We start from the raw sequence: 15,000 nt of genomic DNA on the forward strand, positions 1-15,000 counted from the left end.
GTATAAACAACACTTTGCTCATTCACTTCATTTTCCTGTAATTGAATTATAAAGACATGCTATTTTCAGAAGACAATTATTGACAATTCAAGGCAATTAACCTGACCTACTGAACGCCTAAATTATTCCACACCACACAGATATTCATCTGTTCTTCTAACTATCGAATTTTATTATGTCTCAAATTAACCGGTAGCCATTTGTGGCTTGCAACATGAGGATACGCTTAATCCAAACATAACTTAGTTTAACCATTAAACTCGAATAATTGCTAGTGATACTCGTTATAAATATAAGTATTTGTTTTGCATGATTCTTGATGTGAAAACGTGTGTTGAAACAAATATTCTTATACTTGGAGATGGTCATATTTTGCCAATTAAACCAAACATACGCACAATTCATTCGATCTTCAATGTTGTTTTATTATTATTATTGTTAATTTTTTGTCTGTCGAAGATTTTTCGCCACACATTCTATGACTTCTTCAACGACTCTCTGTTCGATGTGTATCCTCTTCTAGTCTATTTCACTTTGTTTTTCTGTGGTATGTTAGCTCTCTCTCTCTCTCTCTCTCTCCCTCTCTTTCTGTATATCTATATATCTATATGTATATATATGTATATATTATATATATATATATATATATGTACATACATATACATTCATACTATATATATATATATATATATATATATAGATATACATATATATATTATATATATTATAATATATATATAATATATATATATATATATAATATATATATATATATATCATATATAATATATCCATCTGTGTATCTACTTAACGTATGTACATCCATACTATGGGTTTTGTCTCATATAAATACTTATCTGAGAATACATCGTGTTAGAAACATCTATGGAAGCGTGCGAACGTTGTTCCGGCAGTGAATACCGAGAACACACCACACACTTTAAGAAATATTAGTTGTAATTGAGTACCTAACTGATAGAGAACTGAGTATGCTTCTCTGTCCAAGGTGTGTGGTATGTATTATATATATATATATATATATATAATATATATATATATACATACACACACACTTGGACAGAGAAACATATATATATATGGAACTTACTTGGAAATGTTCAAGTAAATACTTCATGGCGAAACACATGTGTGTGTGTGTGTGTGTATGTATGTTTATGTGTCATTATCAGTCTTTGAACTCAAGCTTCACTCACTATGGAGAGATAAAATATGTTGCCAGTGAATTTAAACTTTCTTTTCTACAACCCAGCATAAGAAATCTTTAATTTAATTCGGAGATATTAAAACATTATTTTACTACTAGTTATTTATTTTATTTTTTTCTGTTCTGTGCGTTTACTATCAAATTGAACAAAGGAAAAAAGAAAGAAAGTATAAGATTATATTAGCAGACAGAGAATGAGCGAAAGAGAAAGAGAGAGAAAGCGATTACTGAATAGAACAAATAAAGTCGCATATTTTTAACAACAAACGCATATTTACCTTTAAATTCGAAGTCCGTATCACTCATATACGTTTATAAATGGCCTTTGTTTTCATAGTGTATTTGGTGACTAATAACTATGATACTCGGTGACGTTCTATCAGAAAAAATATTAATGTCTCAGTGAACAACTGTTAATAGTGTTCAAGTTTTATTTAATTATTTGAAAAGATAATTGAATTTTACGGTGCGATAAATTTACATTGTTTTCGATATTGGTTTTAACTGAACTTAACACATATATTTGTTCAGTTTGTTTAAATAAAAAAACAACAACGAAACAAAAGAAAATACAAGAGAAATAAAACAAATCATGGAAAGTTTTGTTTGATATGAACTCTAGCAATGTTTCCTAAATCATCAGTTTTATTATAACAATTCTCTCCACAAACACTAAATTCTCTCTTGAAATTTTATTTTTTTTTCCGTTTGTTTATTTTTTGTATTCTACGATATGATTAGTTCTACATTAAAAACTTTTGAATATCTTTTAGTAAATAGTTGTATTGTTATTCTTACTGTTGCTATGGCTTTTATTCCTGCTGTTCCTGTTGTTTTTGTTGTTTTTGCTGTGGTCGTTGCTATTGTTTTTTTATTATCATCATATGTAGGCGTAGGAGTGGCTGTGTGGTAAGTAGCTTGCTTACCAACCACATAGTTCCGGGTTCAGTCCCACTGCGTGGCGCCTTGGGCAAGTGTCTTCTACTATAGCCTCGGGCCGACCAAAGTCTTGTGAGTAGATTTGGGAGACGGAAACTGAAAGAAGCCCGTCGTATATGTGTGTGTATGTTTGTATGTGAATATGTTTGTGTGTCTGTGTTTGTCCTCCCAACATCGCTTGACAACCGATGCTGGTGTGTTTACGTCCCCGTAATTTAGCGGTTCGGCGAAAGAGACCGATGGAATAAGCACTAGGCTTACAAAGAATAAGTCATGGGGTCGATTTGCTCGACTAAAAGGCGGTGCTCCAGCATGGCCACAGTCAAATGACTGAAACAAGTAAAAGAGAAAAGAGAGTATCCTCACCATCCTTACTAAACACCGTATTATTTTTCTCCTCATTTTCCTAATCCACCTTCTTTTCATTTTCTCCTCCTCCTCCCCTCCTCCCCTCCTCCTCCTCTTCTTCGTTGTTGTTGTTATCATTATCATTGGTTGAGCGTTTTAAGACATTCTGTTTCGACCTTCTGCTTACCGAGTTCAAAATCGCGCTGAGATTGATGTGAGGAATCAATATTATAGACAACACATCAAATGAAACCAATATTTATTTACCGAAGATAAAAGAAACAATTATTGATTTCTGAGAGTATTGGCACAAGGCTAAGCATTTTAAGGCAAGGGATATAGACATTTGAATTTCATTTTGCTACTTCCATCGTAGTTCATGTATGTCACTACTTTATCGATCATGTAACGATAAAAGTATATGTAAAACTCATAGAAATTTAAGGTCAGTGTATTCTAGGACGGATCTAATTGCTGAATGGTATTTATTCTGATTTTGTTGCTTTGCTGTCTTTTCGAAACACTCAAAGAAACCTGTATGATAGACATAGCAAAGCTACCGGTGACATTGAACTGCAAATCTAAACACATTTTGATATTTAATTTTGTCTGTTTTTCTTGTTATATTTCGATTTTTTTTTCCCAAATAAGGCTTGAGGCCATTGTAGCGTAAAGACGTAGCGTAGCAGAGCATTGTAGCGTAGGATAAAAATGGAAAAGAAAGGCCTAAAAATTCAAATGTTGTCGACACAAAGCATACACACAGACACACAGACACACGCACTGGTAGATCGATCGATAAAAAAGATAGTAGAAATATATTTTTTTTACTACCCAGAAGGGGCTAAATACAGAGGGGACAAACAAGGACAGACAATGGGATTAAGTCGATTACATCGATCCCAGTACGTAACTGGTACTTAATTTATCGATCCCGATAGGATGAAAGGCAAAGTCGACCTCGGCGGAATTTGAACCCGGCACGTAACGACAGACGAAATACGGCAACGCATTTCGCCCGGCGTGCTAACGTTTCTGCCAGCTCGTAGATATAGATACAATTATAGGCAAGGAGAATGGATTGAGTAAGCTCTTTTATTACGATAATTAACAATTGTTTCATCTAAATTCAATCTCACGAATATTACTGTATTGCTATAATTCGAGGAGTCATTGTTACGTATTGAAGTTTGACTTTTCGGAATTATGCATAAAACTTCCCTGGATCTAACTTTATATGTATAACTTCAATAAATCAAACCTATATTTCCTGTGGACATATGGCAAGTCATCAGAATTCTTATCCTTTCGACTACTATACTCTATTTACTCGCTCACCTGTTATATGACCCGCTACCTTTAAAATTGTGTATAATTTTATACTTCTGCCTAGTAAAATATAGTCTCAGATATCACAAAATAAATAATAATTATGAATTGAAACCGTGTCCTTATCTGTTAAATTTCCTCTACTTATTGACACTGATGATCAGTTAGAAATAAGATCCGAGATATTCAATCTTAATCAGCAGACGTTTCACTTATTTCTTTTCTGCTTTCTTCCTTTCTTTGTTATTTTCTCCTTTTACTTTCTCACTTTATTTCCTAACATCTATACTTTACTTTCTTGTTTTCATTATTTTAATGTAATTCTTGATGTAGTTACTATCGGTGCCTTTACTTGTATATCATATATATATATATATATATACTCTTTACTCTTTTACTCTTTTACTTGTTTCAGTCATTTGACTGCGGCCATGCTGGAGCACCGCCTTTTAGTACTTATTCTATCGGTCTCTTTTTGCCGAACCGCTAAGTGACGGGGACCTAAACACACCAGCATCGGTTGTCAAGCAATGCTAGGGGGACAAACACAGACACACAAACACACACACATATACATATATATACATATAACGACAGGCTTCTTTCAGTTTCCGTCTACCAAATCCACTCACAAGGCATTGGTCGGCCCGGGGCTATAGCAGAAGACACTTGCCCAAGATGCCACGCAGTGGGACTGAACCCGCAACCGTGTGGTTGGTTAGCAAGCTACTTACCACACAGCCACCTCTGCGCCTATATATCTTCCTCTCTCTCTCTCGTTCACTCTTCCCTTATATATATATATATATATAATATATATATACGTGGGTGTGTGTGTGACCAGTGATGTGTAGCAACATCTGATAGCCTGGTCGGTCACGGTGATCACGGTGATATATTGATTAGTGGTGGATGGTTTCATATTTAATTGTCGTTTATGGATCTCTTCACTTTCGCTCACAGAGTTTTTAATTCTTCTTTTTTTTACGAGTGGTGAGAATGCAAATGTACAACGAGGCGATCGAAAAGTAAAAAAACCAAAAAAATGCATGTAATATGCAACAAGGGGCGGAAAAATATAAAGTAGAACAGAGCGGTGACATTTAATAGAGAAAACCTGGAAGTTGTTGCTCTTCGTTTACTATCACAAACAACAGTAGCTTTCTTCAGCGGAATGCACGTCGTTGAATGGTTAAAATTACCCAAATACGACAACCTTAACACGAAATAATTTCTAAAATACGAAATTTTGTCAAAAAATGTCGAAAATAAACCGTGTTCAGTGTGAGAAATTACACCAGTATACGAAGTTTCAAATTGTTTTGTTACGAGCGAAACTAACGAGATCCTGGTTTATGTTTATTAATGAACTGTATTTATTTATTTTTTGTTGATGGGTGAAAGAGCACTTGTAGAAGGGAAGCTTTTTAAGTTAGGTAAGTTCATTTGTGCACAAACTGCAATATAATTACTTAAGTGAACTTTCCTTGTATTTTCGAGTCAGGTTTGTTGGTGGTGAGTCGTCATTCATTTGCGTAATGACGCACCCGTCTGTCCTATGTGATTTTGTTGACACCCACTGTATGTAATTACATAGATTAAATTTTCTGAGTTGCAGCTGAAGTTGAGTTTTACTTTGAATGTTTACCACCTTTAAATTTGAATTCTGGCCCTTCAGTTACAAATAAACATGTACCACAATATTTTCTCTACATTTTGCCATATCTGGATTGTGTGTTTTTGCTCCAGTGGGTTTGTGTTTTGCTGTTTAGGGCTACCTTTGGCTTCTGATGATTTGCTGTCTTTGCTATCTTTCCTTTCATTTTTTCACCTTCAAATAGAATGGGGAAGGCTTTAGTGAATCTGGTCAAATACTTCAGTGTTTTGGAGGTTTAAAGTTGACAGATGTGGTTAAACATTGTTTCTTTGTTTTGTTTTTTGTTTTCTTTAGTTCTATGATATCAATAAATTTGCCTTTTTAAACCCATTGCTTATTATGCCAAGCGGCAATGCTCTTTAGATAAGCATGTTCTTCAGTTCCTCCAGTCATTGTTCACGTTCAGATAACTCTGATACTATTGTGTGTATTTGCTTTGATAGGTTAAATGGAATATTCAATTTATTGTGTTTTTAGTGACATCATGGGAAAAGACGCTAGAGCTTGGAATTCGTGGGTTTATGGAACGTGTCATGTTTTGGCAATTTTATCTTCCTTTTGTCTTTTCAAGGTTGCTTACTTCGAATTTGTATTGAATTTGAATTTGAATTGCCAGAGAGACTTTTGTGTGAACTGCACAACTAGCAAGGGTGGCTATCGGAGAAACTGAGGGCATGATTGAGAGGGCCACTATGAATAGCAGTGGCCTGAAAACAGTTGCCCTGTAGAATATATATATATATTGCTATATATATATATATATATATATATATATATATATAATATATAATTTATATATATATATATATATATTGTATATATATATATATATATAATATATATTATATATATATATAATATATATATATATATCGTTGACTTGTTTATATAGCGGTTCGTAAAGAAAAAGACAAAAAGAATAAATACCAAATTTTTAAAATATTAGTACTGGTGTCGATTCATTCAAGTAAAAAATTATTCAAGGCGGTGCACCAGCATGGCCATGGTCTCTCTCTCTCTCTCTCTCTCTCTCTTTCTCTCTCTCTCTCTCTCTATATATATATATATATATATGCACGTATGTATGTGAATGTGTGTGTGTGTGTGTGTGTGTGTGTGTGTGTGAAACAGAAAATAAAAAATATCAGAAAGTGATGTCAGAATATTCACTATAAATTACCTCACCATCTAAAATAAATTGCAACAGGATATTAGTTATACAAAATGCGTTGGTAGTAAATTTCATTGTCACACAAGAATAAAAAAAATCTCACTTAAAATATATAAATCACGGCTAAGTTTTACGTGTAATTGTCATTATTATGCTCTAGTTTCGGAAACTTTATGTTTCGGAAAACAAAACCCACCTGCTTCTAATAATTAAATAATAAAACATTTTACTATTAAGAAAAAAAAGAAAAAGAAAAAAAGAAAATGACATAAAAAAAAGAAAAGAACAGAATATACGTTCTAATTAATCACGAGAAAGATATTCTGAGACGTTTTTTGCGTCTTTGACATATATATATTTTCCTACATTATTGTATATTTATATGGAAACTTTTATTTTAAAACCTTCTAATGAGAAATGTTATTCTGAATATCATGAGATATCTAGTTTCTTTTGACTTTCGAACAGTCCTTAGTTTATCGACTTTGATTGAAAGAAACAATAAACGAGATCCTAAGATTAGAACAAGTATAATGAATAGGATGAGAATGGATTGTAAGGAACAGTCTGAAGCGTTGCAATTTACAAAAACTCGGTTTTTGCAGAGATAATATTTATGGTGTCTAGCACGCTTCTCCCTACCTCTTAAGGTAGGCATACACCTCTGGCGGTGACTGGCAGAAACGTTAGCACGGCGGGCGAAATGCTTAGTGGTATTTCGTCTGCCGCAACGTACTGAGTTCAAATTCCGCCGAGGTCGACTTTGCCTTTCATCCTATCGGGGTCGATTAAATAAGTACCAGTTACGCACTGGGCTCGATATAATCGACTTAATCCGTTTGTCTGTCCTTGTTTGTCCCGTCTGTGTTTAGCCCCTTGTGGGTAATAAAGATATAGAAATAGGCATTTCGTCTGCTGCTACGTCCTGAGTTCAAATTCCGCCGAGGTCGACTTTCCCTTTCATCCTTTCGGGATTGATTAAATAAGTACCAGTTACGCACTGGGCTCGATATAATCGACTTAATCCGTTTGTCTGTCCTTGTTTGTCCTCTCTATGTTTAGCCCCTTGTGGGTAGTAAAGAAATAGGTAGACATACATCTTTGACTCTCACCCTTCTACTAAATCTTTCATGGGCTGGTACATACTCAGCTGGTGGCCTAACGTATATGAATGGTTGTATTGATACTGCACCTCTAAGCGGGTGGAGGAGTTACGGCAACGGCCAACGGAAGAGGTGTCTCAATAAGACCAACAACTATGAGTCCGTTTGTTATGCTTGTGTATTATGACTATCATGACGGAATATTTATTTAATGATTTACTGTTTTCAGATCGAATCGAAGTCATGTTAGAGAAGCACTCTGTCATGTGCCTGAAATGAATAATTCTTTTCTTTTATTTATGCATGAGTAAGACATGGGGAGACACAGGTTCCTTCCGCCGTGGCACGCACTTTTGACAAGGCATTTCATTTCATGTTGTTCCAACACTCTCCGTTGAAAACGAGTACTTGTGGCACCTGGAATTTAATTCTGCGATTCTACCACATATTATTATCCCTTTCAGGGTAGGAGCATTGCATTCTCAGGCTAAATGTCCTTGACAATCTCAATAAATTCCCGCAAACTTTACAAAAGCCATGGGAAAACCAACAGACACCATTACCATTTCAATCCCACCGAAGCTTGTGGCATCAGTCAGTATGCAGGATCTAGTCCTAAATGCATATAGTAGGAAAATCTGATAAATTCAACCAAGGACCAGATGGTACATAGGAACAAAAAGACGATACTTAGGTGAAATATGATATAATTTTGAATCTGGAAAACACCAGCATGTTAAAAATGAAAAAAAAAAAAAAAAAGAAAAACCCGAAACAGAACACGATAAAAATACTCTCTGCCCCAGCAGAAATATGATCAACTCGTGAACCATTTCTCTTTGTCTCTCTCTCTCTTTCTCTAATACTTTCTAACAGTGCACTTTCTTTTGTTTTGTTATTATTTTTAAAGATCGATTATTCGATTCGACTATATTACAGCATCCATACATATGTACACACACATATACACACACATCTAAATACATATATATAAGTATATATTGTCTTTAAATAAAACCCTTGATTCAATAACACTGTGTATAAACTCTAAACTTGGAACGACCAAATTTAAATACTATTGGATTTTACTCATAAGATATTGAAATTTTATATGTATATAATTCTGCCTAAATAATTGATCTACAAATAAAATATCCATACATATCTCACATCTATTTTCATTCATCCACCTCACTCTCTTTTTCGTATCTTATCTAAATTAACAATTGCTTAACCATCTTCTCACACCGTCTCCGAAGAAGTGATATAATAAATATCCTAGAAACAGCTGTAAGACCTTCTATCTATAATGTTCTAAAATCTACACATCCTTGATTTTTTTATCTCATTACGGAAAAACGTTTTTTATATACGTATATATATATATATAGATATATATATATATATATATATATATATATCTATATATATATAAACAATTGCAGCGTGGAAGGTGTTTATAAGCCATTTAAGAAACACAGAAAAGCGTTAGATTCACTTCAACATTTAATTTAATTTGTCAAAATATTTTAGTCGTCGCTTTGAAAACCGCTACCTGTTCACTGACAAAGCTTCGTGCTGCCTCTACAGTTTTGTGTGTTTCTTAAATGGCTTATAACACCTTCCACGCTGCAACTGTTTCGTCAGCACACGATCTCAGATCAAGTCACTCGCTATGCAAGTACATATCCGTAATATATATATATATATATATATATATATATACAGACATATAAGCGTTATATACACACACACATAGATATATATATATATATATATATATATATATATTATATATATATATATTATATATATAATACACACATGGCTATACAGATATACACACATAAGCACTCTTAACCTCAAACACGAACGCACATACTAGTCCGTATACATACGTATACGCAAATGCATACGTAACATTTTATTAATTAACCTTGGTAGAAGAGACCTACGGCTGTTGTACATGATATGTTATGAAACTTTAGGCCTAAGAGTTACTCTTTAAACGATTTCAGCAAATAATACGTTGCACAGTTTGTATATATTGAATTCATTGCCGTTTATAAAATCCTGAATATGTGTGCGTGTTTATGAATGCACATACATACATGCATACATACATACCTACATACATATATACATACATACATATATGCATACATACATACGCATACGTGCGTACATAACATCCATATATATGGCTGTAAGTATGTATGTATGTGTGTGTATTTTATATATATATATATATATATATATATACACAAATAGATAGATAGATATAGATATATACAGGTATATGTATATATATACACATGTATATGTATATAATATATATATATATATGTGTGTGTGTGTGTATGTACACAGACATATTCTCATGTTCACACATGTTGACGTACACAAAACGCATATACATATGGAGTGAGAGAGAAAGAGAGAGAGAGAGAGAGTTATAGGGAAAGAAATTGAAGAAGAAAAAGGAAAAGTAAAAAAAAAAAAATGAAAAGAAAAATAAGAAGAAACAGTAAAAGGAGCTATCCAAGAAACATTTCGTCTCAAGAATTTCTACTTCAGTCACGAGAAGCTCCTGGTGAGTTTTATAAGTCTGGAATATGGTTCCAATTGAATGATGATTTTGGAAAAATTCATTTAATATTCCATGTAAGTTTCTGCAATTGTATAAACACCAAATAACATGGAAAGAAACAAATGTATAGTCATAGGAATACATGTACTGGCATGTTAATACTTGTATACCGAAAAAAAATGATAAAAATAAAAACCTAAATATGTACACATACATACGTACAAAACTACATAGATACATGCATACATGCATACACACATGCGCGTACATACATGTATTAATGTATACATGAAACATGCATATATATATAAGCATGTGTACATATCCGCATTCCGGTATACACACAAACACACTCTCTTACACACACACACACATATATATATATAAATGTATATAGATGTGTGTGTGTGTGTATATGTGTGTGTGTGTGTAAATAAAATGTACGTATAAAAATATGTACATGAATACTTCTAAGAATATATGTGTGCATGTATATCAATGTAATAAATATGCATAAACATATATATACTTGAGTTTGCATGTGTGTGTATATACATATATATGTATATATACATAAATATATATATACAGACATATATGTATAGTGTGTATGTATATATATACATATATACATATATGTATATATATATATATACAACACAATATATATATATACCTACACACACACACACACACACAATATAATATATATATATATATATATTATATATATATATATATATGTACTTATATATATATATACATACATACATACAACACATGCACACATATTGGTAGATATATATGTACATGTGTATATATAAATATACACACATGTACATATATATCTACCAATGTGTGTGTATGTGTGTATGTGTGTATGTGTGTATGTGTATATGTGTGTTGTGTGTGTGTGTGTGTTTGTGTGTGTGAGTGCACGTACATAATACATGAGTACATATGTAATAGGAATTACAAAACCCTGTACAGTGAGACCGATATCGGCTATTCTCATTAGAGGATTGAAAAGTAATCACGGATAACAGCTGAAAGACTTAAACACCACTTGTCGCTCTCAGCTGGCCACGTAACCTGTAACATATCAAATACCTTTCCTCATGCATCATCTGCGTTTCTTTAGATTTCATAAACATGAATTTAAGCTTGTATCAAAAAGTATGAAATTATATCTGCATTTGTTTTAACAACTGGATTAGGATGACAGATGTTGAAAAGTTTCTTTGATACATTTTTAAACACAAGCGTTTGTCAGCGTTTGCCCATGCAAAGATTCTTGCCTATTCCTTCGTCCTTTCATCTTCTTCAGTGACTGGATAAGCGTTTTATCGCATTTCTAACTATCTTTAACACGCCGATCATTGCCTTAACGAGGCATTAATAGATCACTACCAGGATATAGCTTTCTTACTCCAAGAAAGAAGTAACAGCTCTGAGATAAACATTTGAAAAAAGAATATAGTTTACTATTCATTATTATCGTCCTTTAGCAAAAAGAGCCGAACCGGCAAAATCAGCGCGTCGTACAAAATACTGAGCAGTATTTTTATGGAGCGTCTTGCGTTCTCAGTATAAATGCCGTTGACGTCGACTTTGCCTATCATCACTTCGAGAACGATAAAATATGTACCAGAGGAGCACAGGTTGTGAATGTAATCGACTAACCACTAAATTTGACTTATAAAATTTCATGACTTGAGCCCAAATTTAAAAGGATTATTACCGTTCCATAACAAAACTCAATGAGTGGGCAGAATATTTACTTCGTCGCACAACTCACTTCGCAGCATTCCTGCTCGCTCTTTAAGTTCAAATGTCGCTGAGGTTGACTTTGCTTTTTATGTTAAAACTAACTAACCAGCCACATGGTTCGGGGTTCAGTCCCACTGCGTGGCATCTTGGGCAAGTGTCTTCTGCTATAGTCCCGGGCCGACCAAGCCTTGTGAGTGGATTTGGTAGACGGAAACTGAAAGAAGCCTGTCGTATATATGTATATATATATATATATATATATATATATATATATATATATATATATATGTATGTGTGTGTGTTGTGTGTCTGTTTTGTACCCCTACCATTGCTTGACAACCGATGCTGGTGTGCTTACGTCCCCGTCACATAGCGGTTCGGCAAAAAGAGACCGATAGAATAAGTACTGGGCTTACAAAGAATAAGTCCCGGGGTCGATTTGCTCGACTAAAGGCGGTGCTCCAGCATGGCCGCAGTCAAATGACTGAAACAAGTAAAAGAGTAAAGAGACAGTGTGCCGTTAAAAATGACGGCTTATTGTAGTATTTTATGTATAAATAAGGCATAAAATAAGGTACATAATATTCAGATACATACCTTCACATACTTCCCTTGTACATGCGCTCGCATACACACATATACTCAGAGTTGAAATGCTGCTTGATTTTTCTTTTCAGCGTTGTACATTCACCATCCCATTTCCATTCCACACACACAAACATTCACATGCCTCCCTTTTACATACACACACACACACGTATACTCACACAGAGTTGAAACGCTGATTTTTTCGCCCCTTCCTTATCTATCACTCCTTCCTTTTTCCATTGCTATCATTTTCTCTCACTCTCTCTCAGTCAGGGCTATTACTCTCACTACTTCTCCTTCACTGAATTACTATTTTCTCTTCTCTCCCTTCACATATACTACTCTTTCTCCGACTCCGTCCTACTCCTACTATTAAATTCTTCCTACAACAGTAAGCGACACAAAGTTCACCCACACAAACACATATAAACAGCCAAAACCACATACACACACAACACATATACACACATACGCACACACAAGTGCTATTACACACACACATAGACTTGCACACACGCACATACCTACACATACACACACATACCTCCTTCTCTTACACTCTCCTGTCTTAGAAAGAACATTTTCTTCATATATTCCCTTCTGGTCATTTCAAAATGTAACCACATGTGAATCGTTGGCAATTTTGTCCCTCCGTCTTCCCTTCTATTGGACTTTCCTCTGTTTCCGAAGAAGAGCATCTGCTCGAAACGTTAAACTATTTTCCTTCCTTTCCTGAGCCTCTGCTAATACACTACATGTACCACGTCCTCGCGTTGTTGCTGTTTTTTTTGTGTTTGTTCTTTTCGGGATATATATATATATATATATATATATATATATATTATATATATATACATAAATATATAAAAACTACGATTATTATTATATTAGGAGATATATACGAGTTGAATACTGAAGTCAGCGTAAACGACTTGCCCCTCCACTCAAAGTTGTTGACCTTGTGACTAATTTTTAAAGAATTATTACATCCCTTAAAGTGATGAACTGCCACAAACGTTAGAGCAGCGGAATATATGCTTTGTAGTAGATTTTTACATCCTGCGGCTATTTCTATCAATGATAATAATAGGATTTCAATATGCCCAAACCTTTATTTCTGAATGTGTATTAATACATTTGAAAACAAATTATGATCATTAATAGAAAAAAAAAACTGAAACAGCCCAGGATTAAAATACTGGGATATACACATTTTGTATATACAACGTAGAACGGTACAGACTGTGTTGCTTTCCGTTTATATCAAGATACTGTAGGAGGGGAAATGTGATTGAGATCAGCTTCAGTTAAAAAGAATTTCAACAAATTTCCAGGTACACATATATGCTATCTGTACGAACATAAAATATGGCGAAAAAATTTTCACGGTACGATCTTTACTTGTCTACTATTTTGCATGCCTCTAAACTCCCAGTACCATACAGGAAAGTGTTGATTGTGTGGCTTTAAATTAGAAGACCCCCAAGAATGTTTCAAACCGGAACTAGAAACTTAGATTATCTCTATGATGCATGACCATATTTTTGAGTGAGCTTAATATGTGACGAATTTGTTGTTCATTGGTGGATTCACAGCGGTCATCTAGGCACATTGAGAAAACACACACACACAGCCATGTAACTATGTCTGTATGTAAATCTTTATATATAAAAGTGAAGTTGTGTGTCTGTCTCCTACGATTTAGATTCCTAACTACTCCCACATTTTGCGGTGCAGTTTAACCAAAACCGGGTATCTTATAGTCGTGATTCATATCGAGCCCTTCTGGGTATTAGCGCGCGTCTACGATGAGTGTACGATTAAAAAAAAAAATTACCATAATTTTTTTCCCTTTTAATGCATTTTTTCCCTATTATATAGGGGAAGTAACTCTCTAAAAATGTCTACGATGAGTCAACGATTTAAAAAAAAAATTACCATCATTTTTTTCCATTTTCAATGCATGTTTTCGCTATTTTTTGGCTATAACTCTAAAAATGGTTATATAGTTATTTCCCTTACAAACCCGAGCAACGCCGGGCGATACTGCTAGTATATATATACACGAATAAGCATATATACAGGGTGTTCAAAAAATCTCTCCGCACTAAGTATTTGATTGTTAAATAAATATATAACATGGTATAAAATTAGAAAATAATATATTAAACTTTACCATACTTTAAAAAAACTTTATAAGAGGTGTTGAAAGTGTCATTCTTCATTTTCAATTGATAAGTTGACTCTTCTACACATGTTTTAAAATACATCTTGGAGTGT

The sequence above is a fragment of the Octopus sinensis genome, linkage group LG1 (genome assembly GCF_006345805.1).
Source record: "Octopus sinensis linkage group LG1, ASM634580v1, whole genome shotgun sequence".
NCBI lineage: Eukaryota > Metazoa > Mollusca > Cephalopoda > Octopoda > Octopodidae > Octopus > Octopus sinensis.